The sequence below is a fragment of the Aotus nancymaae genome, unplaced genomic scaffold (genome assembly GCF_030222135.1).
Source record: "Aotus nancymaae isolate 86718 unplaced genomic scaffold, 86718_ANA_hifiasm-v0.15.2.pri h1tg000053l, whole genome shotgun sequence".
Classification (NCBI taxonomy): domain Eukaryota; kingdom Metazoa; phylum Chordata; class Mammalia; order Primates; family Aotidae; genus Aotus; species Aotus nancymaae.
In genome coordinates this window covers 4,192,877-4,208,976 of record NW_026988467.1, presented here as the reverse complement: position 1 = coordinate 4,208,976, position 16,100 = coordinate 4,192,877, and the positions used below count along the sequence as shown (strand labels likewise).

The 16,100-nt window shown below is 51.0% G+C and overlaps 1 protein-coding gene across 8 annotated transcripts in view; it reads right to left on the bottom strand.

Annotated features, from left to right (window-relative positions):
- CAMTA1 (calmodulin binding transcription activator 1) overlaps positions 1 to 16,100 on the bottom strand; it is a 964,678-nt gene that overhangs the window by 775,261 nt on the left and 173,317 nt on the right. The window lies entirely within an intron of this gene.

Genomic DNA, 16,100 nt, shown 5'->3' with positions numbered 1-16,100 from the left:
AGTGCCACCATCAAAATGAAATAATGGCTGTTTACTATGTTACACCTTTCAAATGACCTTCATTTGAATACAAATTGTGGCTTAAAATTCTAAAAGCTGCTCAGTTCCAGAAGGCTGCAAAATGCAGGAACTCAACAAGGGCCGCTCTTCCCAGAGACTCCTCCCTGTAAGCACAGGGTTTAAATGGATCTTTCTCTGGAGCTGCTGGAGACCCATTTAGCGCCTTGATGCAGAATTGAATGGCCCTGACTGGGCAAAATAGGCCCAGGAGCTGGAGGAGGTGGCAGCTGCCTGCAGAGTGGGAGAGGGAGCAGCACCTAGGAAGCTCCCCTGTGCCGGAGGTCCCTGGCAGGGGCAGGGAGAGTTCAGGAAACTTCCTCCAAGGGGTCATGACGGGGCTGCTCTGCCAGGCCTGATGCACCCCACCAGCTTTCCCCTGCTTCTTTCAGCCACATCCCAGCTTGCCTCTTGTTTTCCTTCCCCTGCTGTGCGCTGCGCCCCTCCTTCAGCCACACCAACAACTCACCCGGAGTCCTGAATCTCACCCCTGCCTCGTCTCCTCTGTGTCTTTGTTCAGATGCCCGCTAAGCCAGGTGCGAGACGGAGTGAGCTCCCCAGGCTCATGCCTGCCGTTCACGATGCATCCATCCCACAAGCATTTACTGACAGGATTAGAGACGGACAGGGATGGGCAGGCCACAGGCGTCCTTCCTACGCTTGCCCAGGACCTCCGGATCCAGGGCGTCCTGCTCAGCTCTGTATCCCAAACACCCAGCCCTCAATTAATGTGTGTTGAGTTGAAATCTCATCTCTAGAAGCTTCCTAGACCCACCAATAGAATCCATCTATCCTGTCTAAAACATGCAGTCATTATTACTGACCTTAATTTTTAATTTTGGCAGGTGCATTGTAGGTGTATATATTTATGGGGTACATGAGATGTTTTGATACAGGCATGCAGTGCACAATAATCACATCATGGAGAATGGAGTGCCCGTCCCCTCAAGCATTTATCTTTTGTGTTAAAACCATCCAATTATTCTTTTTTCATTCCTTTAAAATGTACAACTATTACTGACTCTAGTCACCCTGTTATGCATCAAATACTAGGTCTTATTCATTCTTTCTATTATAACTATTTTTTGTACCCATTACCCATCCCCAGTTCCCCCGTGAACCACCACGCCCCCACTACCCTTCCCAGCCTCTGGCAACCATCCTTCTACTCTCTATCTCCATGTGCTTAACTGCTTTTATTTTTAGATCCCACAAATAAGTGAGAACATGCGAAGACTGCCTTTGTGTGTCTGGTTTATTTCACTTAACATAACGACCTCCAGTTCCTTCCACGCTGCTGCAAATGACAGAATCTCACTCTTTCTTATGGCTGAATGGTGCTCCGTTGTGTATAAATACCACATACTACTGACTTGTTTAAACTCAAAGGAAAACTTTTTTAGAACCCAGTTTCAGCACTTTTTAGATATGTGACTCAGGCTAAGCACTCGATCTCTCTAAACCTTGGTTTCCAGACCTGTAAGGCTGTAAGAGTCACCCAGTCTACCAGTGGGCTACTGTGAAGAGTAAATGACATGATATGCATAAAAAAGCTCAGCCCAGTGCCTGGCTCCAACATAGCCCCATTGGCACCGAGTGAACAGAAGTACGCAGAACGAGCTGTGGTTAGTGTTGTGCTGGGCCTCTGCTGATGGCACTCGGCCTATCCAGTTTGTTCTCCAATGTCCTCTGCAGGGCCCAACCCACATGACCTTCTCTCCCATTCAGTGTCCCTGTGTTCTCACCCTGCTGATAAAGACATACCTGAGACCGGATAATTTATAAAAGAAAGAGGTTTAATAGACTTACAGTTACACATGGCTAGGGAGGCCTCACAATCACAGGGGAGGCAAAGGGGAAGTGAAGTCACATCTTACATGGCAGCAGGCAAGAGAGCATGTGCAGGGGAACTGCCCTTTATAAAACCTTCAGATCTCATGAGACTAACTATCACGAGAACAGCACAGGAGAGACCCACCCCCATGGTTCCATTACCTCCCACTGGGTCCCTCCCACAACACAGGGGAATTATGGGTGCTACAATTCTAGATGAGATTTGGGTGGGGACACAGCCAAACCATATTACCCTGCTCTTGCTATTTGCCTGGCATGAGTCTGGAATATTCTCTTCTCTCCTCTGCTGATGCACGACCCATCCATCCTTCAGGGAGAGCTTGGCTCCTTCCTTTCAGAGAGCCCTCCCAGATCATCCTGGCCCATGTCGTCTCCTCCTGGGCAACCCACTCACCTAGTGCCCATCACAGATGTTCTATCACTCCCGAGAGCCTGGCTTTCAGGTGGATCTGCCCTCTCCGAAAGGTGGATTCTGTAAAGATGGATTCCGTGGGAGCCCTTGTCTCCCACGTCCTCCCTGCACAGCCCAGCAGCCAACTGAACCCTGTGCCTGCCAACACTCTGAAAGACAAGGTGCAGGTGGAAACGCCTATTTCTCCCCTTCTCATCAGCCACCACAGGATCCTCACCCCAGGCCCAGTTTTCCAGGCCAGAAGTGCCAGATTCCTCTCCCTGCCACCCCCCAACACACACACAGCAGGTGGTCTTGCTGATGAGCTCTCCTTGACAAGCATGCAGTCACGCTTCTCTGGCTGTTCCTGGTCCTGATTTTTGTGGCCTCCTTCCAAGAAGCCCAAGAAAGGACTCAGCAGGCCTCTGCCTCCAGGCGCTGCCTGATTCATTTGATCCTGTGGCCAGACTGATCTTCCTGGAACCCCAACTTGATTAGGTCAAAGACCAACTCCAACAGCTTTGCTTTAGGCATCCTGGTACCTGGCTTGAGTGAGCATTCAAGATGCTCCGGTCTCTGTCCACATCACAGAGTGTCACTCGGCAGCAGAAAGGAAGGGAGCACTGCCACACGCCGCAGCAGGGAAGAACAGATCGGTACCCTAGTGAACGAAGGCGACTACCAAAGGCCACATACTACACTATCCTATTTACATGAAATGTCTAGAATGGGCAGATCCAAAGAGACAGAAAGCAGATTGATGGTTGCCAAGGGCTAGGAGGAAGCCGGGGGTCTGGGGGTGACAGCTAAGGAGTACGAGGCTTCCTTTTGGGATGATTAAAATGTTTTAAAATTGATAGTGATGGTTGCACAACCCTGTGAATATACTAAAACCACTGAATTGTAGGCTTTAGGTGGGTAAATTGTACCCATTTAAAGCCTACAATTAGGCTTCAAAGAAGTGGTTATTACGCCCCAAGCAGGCTCCGCCTCCTCCTCTCCTGCCACGCTCCCCACCAGCTTGAACCACTGTCTGTCCTTGCATTCAGCCTGCCCAACACATACCCATCCTGCAAGGCCCAGCTCCCCAAATTCCCAGAGCATTCATTCATTCATTCTTGCGGTCAACAAACGATGACTGTCCCACCTGGGGACAGTGCGCAAACAGCGCACAGAGGAGCGTCCCCAAGAGACCACAGTCTGATGAAAAACAAACAATAACGACAAACAAAACAGCAAGACGCAGGACAACCCGCGTGCAGCGGCGCTCACCATGCCACTCCGCCGGCTCTCAGTACTTTTACTGACATTTTCAGGTTGACTCCTGTTCCTCTTACAAAGATCCTGAGCCCTGCAAGAGCATGGACAACATGCTGAACGTCCCCATTTCCCCCCAAGGCTCACACTGATGGTGGCCGGGAGGGGAGGGAGTGTGGAAAGCTGGGCTTCCGGCTCTGCCACCTTCCAGCTCTGGTGTGACTCGAGGCAGGCCCGGCCCTGCGGTATCCTCCCCTAGAAAACAGAGATGGCGCCTCCTTCATGAGAAGGACCGTGGGTGGCAGGCTGATCATTACTGAGAATTTCAGTTGGTAGGACAATCTGTCCAAAAATTAACTTTATCTTGTAAACTCATCTGAAATGAAGGAGAGTTATGTTCCCCTTGTCCCAGGAGGATGACAAGCCTTATGTTTATTCCAACAAATACTTGATATTTGTTAGATGATTTTTTTTTTTTGAGATGGAGTCTCACTCTGTCACCAGGCTGGAGTGTAGTGGCATGATCTCAGCTCACTGCAACCTCTGCCTCCTGGGTTCAAGCGATTCTCCTGCCTCAGCCTCCTGAGTAGCTGGGATTATAAGTGCACGCCACCATGCCCAGCTAATTTTTGCATTTTTAGTAGAGATGGGGTTTCACCATGTTGACCAGGATGGTCTCAATGTCTTGACCTCATGATCAACCCATCTCGACCTCCCAAAGTCCTGGGATTACAGGCATGAGCCACCGTGCCCGGCCAGATGGATTTTTTTATTATTATTATTCACCCCTGCAGTGGAGAAAATCACTCTCTTCTTATGTTTTGGGGCTGGAAAGAGAAGGTGTCTGGTTGCCTGAAGAAATATTCCTTGGCAGATGTCTCTGCATTTCCAAGATCTCTGAGCTGACTCCTGAGAAGGGGAGATGCCTGGGGCTGGGTCAGAGAGGAGAGAAGCTGCACTCTACGGGGAGCTGTCTCCCCTGTGATCTGGAGAAGACAAAGGTGGAGGGTTTCCAGGGGGCAGAGACCTGCACTTGCTCAAATACAGCAACACTGAGGTAGCAGAACCTCAGAGGAGTGTGGGGGCCTGCAAGGCCCCAGCACCAAATGCCACAGCTTTGCAATCAGCCAAGGCTCACAGTGGTCCTGCCTGGCAAAGAGTGGAGCCACCAGGGGAGCCACCCAACCCCAGTGGCCTCTGCTGGCCTTGGCAGACCTGGGCAGAGAATTCCTCCTGGGCCACTCACAGAGGGCTCTCTCTGGACTCGAGTCTCAAGGTGCTTGCCTAACCTGGAGTGGGGCGCTCTCAAGAAATCGTGGTTTGGGACCAACCTCTAATCATGGCAGATGGTGCCTTGAACTGGATTCAATTTGATTTAAACAAAGAAATGCAACCTACCCTGCACTCACAGTGTCTTGGAAAGGTTCCAACCTGACATTTAGGGGGATTCTCTGAGGTGATTAATTCATAGCTGCCCCACCGACCAAGCACAATTCCTGGACTTAGAGACAACGGATGTTTTCTTTTTTGAGACAGTGACCAGAGAACTATCAGAGAACAGGGGCAGAGAAAAGTGTAGTCTCTCCAGAGTTCTGCTGCTTCAGGGAGCCTGGTGAAGGAAGAAAAGAATGAGCTTAAAAGTCTCCTGGAAAGGATATCAAACCCAGTATAGACAGACATAGGGCAGATGACAGAATGCTCAAGGAAAAACGGCCGGATGCAGAAGAGAGTGGAGACACGGTTAGAAAGAGCCCTGCAACTTTTAAAGCAGCACTCGAATAAAAGATGAGTTGCTCAATACAATTTACTGACTGATAACCTGAGAGGACTGAGCCAGTCCCGAGGACAGCCTGTGGCAGGGGGACCCTCTGGCAGGGATCTCAGGGACACGTCCTTTTCAGCTGCCAGGGCATAAGCAGGTGGATGTGATTCTCTGTGGATGAACTTCTTCCAAAAACAGACAGGTTTTAGATGGCAAAAGGCCATCTAAGCCCACAGCAGGCATACAGAGAAGAGTGTTCTAAGGGGATGTGGCTCAGAGCGTCCTACCTGGGCCATGATCAAAGGAATCTGCAAAAGGTGGCGCGTCTCTGCCAAACTGAAGCCTTCTGAGCCCAGTTCCACAGTGCTGGGAAACCCCAGTCTGGGTGCATAGACTGTCTTCCAGCATGTGCGGCAGGTGAGAGGAGTCGGCCTCCTCAAAGCCTCCCTCCAGGGAGCCTCCCTGCCCGGCCCACATCCTCAGGGAGCGCACGGGAGGTTGGATAAGGCTGGCCCTTACCTCTCCCTGGCCTCGCCTCACTCCCAACGCCGGGACAGAACTGAACACCGCCATCATTCACTTCAATCCCTCAGCTTGTTTAAGAAAAATTGCTTGTCTACAGTTGTAGGCCACCATACTGTGTGCCACCCCATTTAGAGTTTATTTTACATTAAATCTCCAAGCCAGAGACCCTCCAGTTGGTCTGCATAAAGCAGAATTATTGGTCCAAGTGTTTTTAAAAATAGATGCAACTCTAGACCCCAAGAAACTGAAGGGATATTAAGGGAATACACAATTGTATTGTTTTGTTACTGTATGAAAAATTGGATTCTCCAACTCTGGTTTTCCCCTCCTGCTCCCGGGTTCCTCCCTCTCCTCGTTCCTCACCGGAGACACTGCTGCAGCTCCTGGCACTGAGAACAATATATTACAAACCAGAGCGGCCCAGGCCGAGCTCCACGCACTACACGGGGCCCCTGGTAAGCTCCAGCCTCTGTCCGTCTTCAGACAGACGCCATTCTGGGCCAAATGTTAAATAATGAGAACCCCACAAAAATTCAGCTGCAGCTTCAAGCTGAATTTGAGGATCACATTTCACACAGGCCTCTACAAAAGCAGGTCCTGATAGAGGATGTTCCTGTGGGGCTGAGATTCAGAGACGTGAAAGCTCCTTCCCCGGCTGCGGGAAGGTGGGGCAGGAGGCAGCACTGGCTTCCACGTCCCACCAGCCACCGTACAAGAAGGGAGACAAGGGGGCATTTTCATTCGCTCTCGGGGCCTCACGAACAGCCACTGGACCAAGACCGCCACGGTCCAGGCGAGGGCTGAGTCTTTAGGAGGCAGGTATCACCCAGCAGATGCCGAAACCAAAGAGGCTCAGAATCGTGCCCACTGTCAGGAATAAATTAGGATATGATCCAGCAATCTCACTTCTGAGTATTTATCCATAATAAGTCCAATCTGAATCTCAAAGAGATATTAGCACTCCCGTGCCCTTGCAGCACCATTCACAATAGTCCAAATGTGGAAAGCACCTCAATATCCACCAACAGGTGTGTGGATAAAGGGAGCATGGGATACACACACAGTGGAATATTATTCAGCCTTCAAAAAGAAGATCTTGCAGCATGCGACAACACGGATGAGCCCAGAGGATACTACACTACATGAAAGAATCCAGTCACAGAAGGACAAAAACTGCATGTGAGGTGTCTAAAATGGTCAGACCCCTAGAAGCAGTGACTGCAGTGTTGGTCATCAGGGGCCAGATGAGGGGGGGAAATGAGGAGTCGCTGTTCAACGGGTATAAAATTTCCATCATGCAAGATGAGTTCGTCCTGGAGATCCGCCACACACATGGTGCCTGATAGCAACACACATTATACACTTAAAAATCTGTTCAGACACCTAGGTGTGGTGGCTCATGCCTGTAATCCAAGCACCTGAGGTCAGAAGTTCGAGACCAACCTGGTCAACATGGCGAAATCCTGTCTTTACTAAAAATACAAAAATTAGCTGGCTGTGGTGGTGGGTGCCTGTGATCCCAGCTACTCCAGAGGCTGAGACAGGAGAATCACTTTAACCCAGGAGGTGGAGGCTGCAGTGAGCCAAGATCGTACTGCTGCACTCCAGCCTGGGCAACAGAGCAAGACTCTGTCTCCAAAAAAGAAAAACCTGTTAAGAGGATGGAGTCCATATTTAGCATTCTTACCAAAACAATAGTAACAGTAGAAGAACCAGTTAGGTTCAGGCTGTGTTTAGAGACAGAATAAAGTCTACACTGACTCCACACTCAGCCAGGAAGCACAGGCAGAACTCAAGCTTCAGCCCCTCTAATCAGCATTTCCCTGGCCCACTGCCGCCCCCTAACAGAGTCAGACAGTACTTCTTCCCTCTTTGCCTCGACAGCATTCTCCTGGAGCATAAGCTCACTGAGGGCAGGGACTGTGTTGCCTGGTCAGCACCCCAGTGCTGGAAAAAAGCAGCCTGGCACACCGCAGACATGGGATGAATAGAGGCTAATTGTAGACACCAGCACACAGAAGTGCTTACTAAACACTGATCCTTTCTCCAGATGCAAAAAAAAAGTAAAAATTCAAACACTTGTCGAATGTCAAATCAATATTAATCTACTCAAAGGCATGAGCAAATGTCTTAACGGAGGCTTTTCGGCCTTTATTAAAGACAACCGGCCAGGTGCGTCACCAGGAGCATGCGCAGGACTTTCAGTGGCTTATAACTCTTCCCTGCAATTTACACAGGCTCACAATCTTACATGCCATAAAGCCAAGTTCCCTCACCACTGGGGTGACAGGGCAGTCACCTCTTTCTCTGCACAAGAACCCGCCTGCCTTAGCAAAGCTTCCCAACAGGGATGCCCCTCATTGGGAGGAAAACCAGAAGAGACGGACACCTCTGACCCAGTTCTCCTGCCAGAGGCTTCACTCTCCCCCCGTCCCTGCTTCTCCAACAAGGTAAAGTTACAAAGTCCTGCCCTGCACACCTCACCGAGATGATCCATCTCCAGCTCACAGCCTGTCCAGAACACAGGACGGCCAACCCTCCGAATAGCAGCCCCGGCACCTGCCCACGTTACTCTCCTTTTCGCTGAGACCCGGAGGTGGCCACAGGCAGGCCTGGCCTTTTCTTCTCTTTCCTTTTTCCTTGTGAGAGCAGGAATCCACCCCAATCACTTACCTAATAACCATCGAGGATGGTCATGGGGGTTTTTATTCCAGCCACAGACATTATTACCCTGCACCAAATCAGCTCTAACACAACAAGGAATTCAGAGTCATTAAACGCCTTTTAATAAGAGGTCTGCCTGCGGATCTAGGCTTCGGTTAGGGACCTACCCGGAAAGTGCCTTGGCCCCTGAGCGGCTCCAAAGACAACGTAAAATTAGTATTGAGGGTGGGGGCGGTAAAAACAAAGCCAAGTCAAACCAGCCCCCACCACCGAGGGGCTTGCAAACAGTTTGGGATAGCACAATTTCAAGATTTCTATTTATTCTCAGTCCTCATCAAAATGGCAGCAGAATGACATGGATACAATCCCATCGTCTGCTATTTGATTATCTTTGTATAAGCATGGTGCCACAGAGAAGAAAGTTCAACACTCCAGCAAAAGAGGCGTTGCTATAAATACTCCCACTCCCAGACACCCACGAGTGTAATTACTCATCGGGAGTGGGGAGCATGAGGGGCGGACCCATTGTGTGCTCTTCTCCGGCAGGAACTTCTCCTGCTCACTCTGTTAATTACTTCAAGGTTTCCTCTGCGGCTGCTTTGTGCTCGCTGACACTCCTAGGACCACAACGGAGCTGGCTGCCGGGTGACAGCCAAGCCCCTGTGGAAAGAAGAGGGGATTCCAAGACCCTCAGGAGGAGGCGAGGCCCGAACCAGAGCTGGTGTGATCATCTGGGTGAGGAGCCAGACCTGGTTCCAGGGTCTTCCCTCCCAACGCTAAGAGTGGAAGAGCCAGGCTGATAGGGCCGGGCTGGTTTGGGAAAGGAGGCTGGAAACAGACACAGCAGGGGTCCGTGCAGAGGATCACAGCCAGCAAGGGTCCCTGCGGAACCTCGGCCTCGGGGCACACCCGGCTGCTCATTCCCCTGGGGTCAGTGGGTCTGTTCTGTTCTCTATCCGTCTTTCTTTTTTTCTTTTTTTGAGACAAAGTCTCACTCTTGTCACCCAGGCTGGAGTGCAATGGCGCGATCTCAGCTCACTGCAACCTCTGCCTTCCGGGTTCAAGCGATTCTCCTGCCTCAGCCTCCTGAGCAGCTGGGACTACAGGTGCCCACCACCATGCCCAGCTAACTTTTATATTTTTAGTAGAGACAAGTTTCATCATGTTGGCCAGGCTGGTCTCGAACTCCTGAACTCAGGTGATTCGTCCACCTCAGCCTCCCAGAGCGCTGGGATTACAGGCATGAGCCACTGCGCCTGCCCTATCCATCTCCTTTGCCAGGGTAGCTTCAGGTCTCCACTTAGATAGCACTTGCTATGGTAGCATTTCCTGACCCACCAGGACGGGATGATACACCCTGAACAGGTGCTCCAGTAACCCCCGTGCTTCCGACACACACGCGGATCACATTCATGACCATTGCCTGCTTGTCTCTCCCGTCCCAACATAAGTTCCATGGAGTCTTCAGACACGGTATCCTTCAGGCCTCACGCAGAGTCCCTGGGTCCCGTCGCTGCATCCTTTGACAGGCCCTTGGAGTGACCCCCTCCAAGCCAAGAGTCCCTGGCCTGGCAAGAACCCCCACTGCCTCCTCACCAGTGCTGGTCTGGGACCGGCCTCCACTCCTTCTGCTGCCTCCCACTCCCTGCCACCCATTCCGCCTCCTGGAATGCTGTCTGTGCGCACTCCACGGCTCCAATACATATGGAGGATGCTTATGGCACGTCGTGCAAGCTAAGCAGGACATAAGGTCCCGTACACATTAGGATTACAGATACACTAAATATATGCATGTGGACCAAAAAAGGCACAGAGATGCACTGAAATCACCGAGAGTGGTAGGGAAATGGAAATGTTTTCTTTCCATGTCCCTCGATTTCTGGAAGATTATTATATAATTTTATAACAAAAATACATTTGTATTTTAAAGTAATCTTACAGAGATGGTGAACAAATTAGTGGTTGGCTGAGGTTAGAGATCCTGGGAGGAAGCGGGTGAGTTGACCCCAAAGGGTTGGTGGGAGGATGTCTGCGGAGATCAAACAGTTCTGCCCCTGGACTGTGGTGGCAGTGACACAATTTGCACGTAGGACATGAAGCAACATAGAACGGCACATGTGCGCTGTATCGACACCTGGGTCCTGGCTGTGATCCTGTCAGGTAAGATGAAGCCCCTGCAGAAAGGGGACGAAGGCTACAAGAGGCACTCTGTACTGTCTTTGCAACTTCCTGTAATAATATAATGATTTCAAGATAAAAAGTGTAAAATATATCTAACTATGGTCTACACCCACTGCTGAGGAATGTGGATGAAGTTTACACCATAGGTCTAAATGGGCTTGGAAGGCCAATACACACCCATCCAACCCTTATTTTGTAAATACGGGAAGACAGAGAGCCCACAAAGAAACCCCAAAGGTAGGTGCCCATCTCATGGATGAGGAAGCTGAGGCAGGAAAAGTGTACTGAGCTGGAACAAGCCTGAAGTCCAAGGCCTGCATGCAAAAGCTCATCTCACTGGGGCACCAGCAATCCCCACCACATCATCTGGGCCCTCCTCACAGCCCCAAAGCTAGTGTGATCATCCGGGTGAGGAGCTGGACCAGGTTCCAGGGTAAGCAGCTGCCCGACAGCTGGAGCCCAGGACCCTCCCCCAACCTGGCCGCCTTTACTTCTCTGGCATCCCCTGCCCCTTCTCGCTCCACTCAGGTCCCAGGCATCCCGTTGCCGCCTCCACAAACCACAGACACCACCTCCTTCCTGCCCAGACTCCAAGTTCAGAGCCCCTAACCTACATCCTGCTCAGAAGCTGCCTGATTTAGCACGGCTCGGGCTGATCCGACAAGCACCCTTTGCAGTAGACAAGGCAGTCAGTCCTCACTGCAAATGCCCACGGAGGCCAAGCAAGGACCCCTGTGGATCTCAGCTGCCATTCTTGACCTCTTCTGGTCCACTCACCACAGCCAGGAGCTTTCTAAGGCAAGACTGGCCCCTCTCTGTCAGGATAAAGTCAAACTCTTTAAATGTCCCTCGACTTAGCAAGATGGGCAAGCTCCTTGAAGACAGCCCCCCGCATGTCTCTGCAGCCCACCTCAGCAAACCTCTCCTCCACTCGCCCATGCTGCACCCATGCTGGTGATTTGCAGCTCCCTAGTCACGCCCCGCATTCTCTCCTTGAAGCGTTTGCAGATTCTGTTCCCTTTGCCTAGCCTGTTCTTCCCTGTAACCCGCCTCCCCCAAGCCCAGCCCCCACCTCCACTCTCTCTGTCCGTCTCCTTTTGCCAGGGTAGCTTCAGATCTCCACTTAGACAGCACTTGCTACAGTAGAATGTCCTGACCCACCAGGACTGGATGATACGCCCTGAACAGGTGCTCCAGTGACCCCCTGTGCTTCCAATACACACACCGATCACATTCATAACTATTCCCTGCTTGTCTATCCCATCTCAACATCAATTCCATGAGGACAAGGACCATATGCACTGCCCAGCACAGCACCTGGCACGCAGTAGGCACACAATAAACATTTGTCACATAAATGAATTTCCAATGAAGAAGCTGACGTGACTTCCTGAGGCCACATACGCCAGCGCCAGCAGGGGAGGAGAACTCGGGCGGTATCTCCACCCTGGGGCTATGATCTTTCCAACCGAATGAAGGATGGGAGAGGGGCGAGGCCCAGCCTTCCAAACTCTACTTCCAATCTTGTCCCAGCACGGACAGAGCAAAGGGCAAGCCAGAATACATGCCTTGATCTCTCCAGGAGATTTCTAGATGCTGGAAAACACACCCAGGGCCACATTAAGAGCCGTTTTCTCGGCACCCGGAGCGGGCAGCCGACTGCTCCTGAGGGTGCCATCTGGGGCAGGGAGGGGCCGACAGAACGTGTGGGTTCCGTGGTGCGGGAGCGGGGGAAGCGATCTCCACAGCAAAGGGAACAAGCTGCTGAATGCTTCCAGCTCCGTTTGGCAATTTATCGATGTTCTTTGAGTTAATGCATTATTACTAGTTTGCATATTTATAATGTGCCCTCTGGTTATTAACGGTGATATAATGCCAACTGAGAAAACCAAGAGACCTCAGAAATATTTACATAGCAGCATAATTAAGACTAAGAGCTGAGTCACCCAGGGATCCTACCGATTTTTCTAGAAGAGAAAAAATTGGACATTCTGACTTTACCCCCTGCCCTAAGATTCTCCCTAAATCTGAGCCAGGCAGAAGCCCACTGTGCCTCCCCCAAGATAACTCTCAGCCTTCAGCAGAGATGCATGTCACCATCTATGAAATGCACAATTGCTTCCTCTCCTGAGCAGCCTCAGCCCAGACCTTCCAAATGCTGGCCGAACCACATAGCACAGCCAGAGCTCATGACGGGGAGCGGGTGCCAGGCAGAAACACACGGCCACCAGCCCAAGCTGCCCTAGAGCCCTCAATCACACTGACATCCCCTGGGAACCCTCAAACCCAGAGGCTGAAGGTCTCCTGAGATAGAGAACGCCCTCTGAATGGCAAGCGGCAAAAATCCTCCCAGGACCCCAGCTGCAATCCTGGAGTCAGCCCTCAGGCCACATTCACCGGTGGGGAGCTGGGAGGTGCAAAGCATAGGGTCTGTGTTTTCAAGAGGAAACGTAATTCGTCAAATCTCTGTGTCTCCTGCGATCCAGAACTCCATTTTCTGAAAAAATTCAGGTGAGTTCCAATGGGCTCAACCATGATTTTTTTTTTTTTTTTTTTTTTGCATTTTTAGTAGAGATGGGGTTTCACCATATTGGTCAGGCTGGTCTCAAACTCCTGACCTTAGGTGATTCACCTGCCTCAGCCTCTCCAAGTGCTGGGATTACAGGTGTGAGCCACTGTGCCTGACCTCAACCATGAATTTTTTCATGAGTATCTTTTATAATAAAAACGTTTCAAAAGTGTTTGGGGAAAATCAGCTGATGAATACATAAATAGAACGTATCTGTTCAGTGGAATATTACTCGGCCGTAAAAAGGAATGAAGTTCTGGCACTTGCTCGGCGTGAATGAACATTCTGCTGAGGGAAAGAAGCCAGAGACAAAAGGACAAATACTGTATGGTTCCATGTATATGAAATGGCCAGAGGCGGCCAATCAACAGAGGCAGAGATAGATGTATGGCCATTTAGGGCTAGGAAGGATGAGGGGGTTAGGGTGATGGCTAAGGAGTAAGGTTTTCTCTTGAGGTGATGCAAATGTCCTAAATAGACTGGGGCAATGGTTGCACATTTCTGTGAACACACTAAAAGCCATGGAATTGTATACTTAAAATGAGTGATATGTGAATTGTATGATGTGTGAATTATATCGTCATTTTAAAAATAAAAAAAAGGGGGAGAAATTCCTGTTTGTCCTGGTGTGGGGCTTGCATCTGAGAGTGGCAGGTTCGTCTAGGTCAGCCTGTGACAGGTACCTGGCCAACGCGCAGCCCCGTGAAGACTAACCCCTTCCCCTCTCCCAAGGGTGTCCCCTCCCTGCCCTCCAGCTCCCCCACACTCCCAAAGCCCCAGCGTGCTCTTGACCTAGGAAGCTGCCACGACCAGTCCCAGAAAGATCCCGAGACGGAAGATCTAGATTCCACAGGACACAACAAGCAGTAACTAATGCCAGCCACGCGGCATCGCGCTTGCAATAAATGTCATCCTGTTTGGCTTCTGAAAGGGTCTCTGATATGCAGTTAATGCCGCATTCAGGCTCCATCCAGACTTCATCACGGCGATATGCAAATGCAGCTTTTGTCACAACCAGCACTAACTCTAATAACTCCCAAAGTGAAAATGTTCCCATAAAAACCACCATAAAAAGTCCCTTATTTTATCGCCAGCTAAGTTTTCTTTACTTGTTGTCAGGACTTTCTCCTCACTGCTGATTAGCTAACAGGAGGCACATCCATTTTTTTTCCTTTAGAGAAATCAGGGCATACAATCACCAACCTGTCCCCTCCCTCCATCTGGAGCCACCTTGCTTCAGCTGCTACCACTGCCCAGCCCCCTCTGAGCCAGGGGGGCTAATAAACCACATTTACCTTCCCCGACGGGCGGCTGAAATGCATTACCTTTGGTCTGCTGGTTGCACTCCCTGGTCAAATGGGAATATAAAAACCAGCCTTATTTATAACAACAGAATGCCTCTGCTCCTCAAGTTAGAGCTGGCTACATGCCCCCTACACACACCCACACACACCCACACACACGCACACACAAACACACAACCATGTGCATGCCCCCAGGAGCATGTGCCCACACACATGCACAGACACAAGCACACAAAGTCATGCACACACATTGATGCTCATACCACACTCACTGCTTTTCCCATAGCGGCTTTCCCATATTAATACATCCCACCAGAAAAACAGGCCTCCGGTTGGCCCTGCTTCTTCCTTGCCAGCACCATGGGCCCAAGAGAGGGTCAGGCAAGTCTCCCAGACCAGATCCTCCCTCTCTGTTAGCACAGACTCTAATTCTCTACCTGCTGCTCTGAGAGCCTTGGAGGGCTCAACTCCCTCCAACACAAGACAGCTCCTTCCCAGCTGACCTGGCTTCTCCTTCCCAGCTCTCACAAAAGATATGGTGGAAGACAGTCCCCTGCTGCCATCCACAAAGGCCCTCAGCTGATTCGTCTCTACATAGAAACCTCCTGGTCCTCCTTCCAGAGAAGTCTTGGTGGCATCCCACAAGCAACACATACTGAGTGCTTCCCACATGAGGCCCCTTAGAGAATCCAGCCACCCCTCTAAGCACCTCAAAGAGAGGGTTTGAACGATGTCTGGGAGGGTTTTTTACAAAAGCATACAAAGGAATGAGTAGATCAGTCACCCTTCTATTTGTGACATTAGTCTGTGGGGGCAAGAGAATAAGAAAATGTAGCCTCCTTAGTATAAAGCATCCATATGGACCTACAGAGTGGCTACTACCAAAAATACGCTTTCTCTAACCTGGGGGAGAGGCAGCCAGGGTTTTTCCACCCAAGCAACAAAGACTGCAGTATCAGATAAAAGGTGGGACCTAGGCACGGTTCTTCCAAGTTCTGTGACATCCTCTAAGACACTGCAGATGGACCATCCAGAGAAACCACCACATTAGCCCCTGTACACAACAGCCAGAACTCTGTACCCTTCCCAGGGATCCAGGACACTGCACTCCTGCATGGGCACTCAGGACGCTGCACCCTCCCCAGGCACCCAGGACACTGCACTCCTGCATGGGCGCTCAGGACGCTGCACCCTCCCCAGGCACCCAGGACACTGCACTCCTGCATGGGTGCCCAGGACGCTGCACCCTCCCCAGGGATCCAGGACACTGCACTCCTGCATGGGCACCCAGGACTCTGCACCCTACACAGACACCCAGGACACTCCACCCCTACCCAGGACCCCAGGATGCTGCACCCCTACCCAGGCCTCCAGGACTCTGCACTCCTGCATGGGCACTCAGGACGCTGCACCCTCCCCAGGGATCCAGAACACTGCACTCCTGCATGGGCACTCAGGACGCTGCACTCTCCCCAGGCACCCAGGACACTGCACTCCTGCATGGGCGCTCAGGACGCTGCACCCTCCCCAGGGATC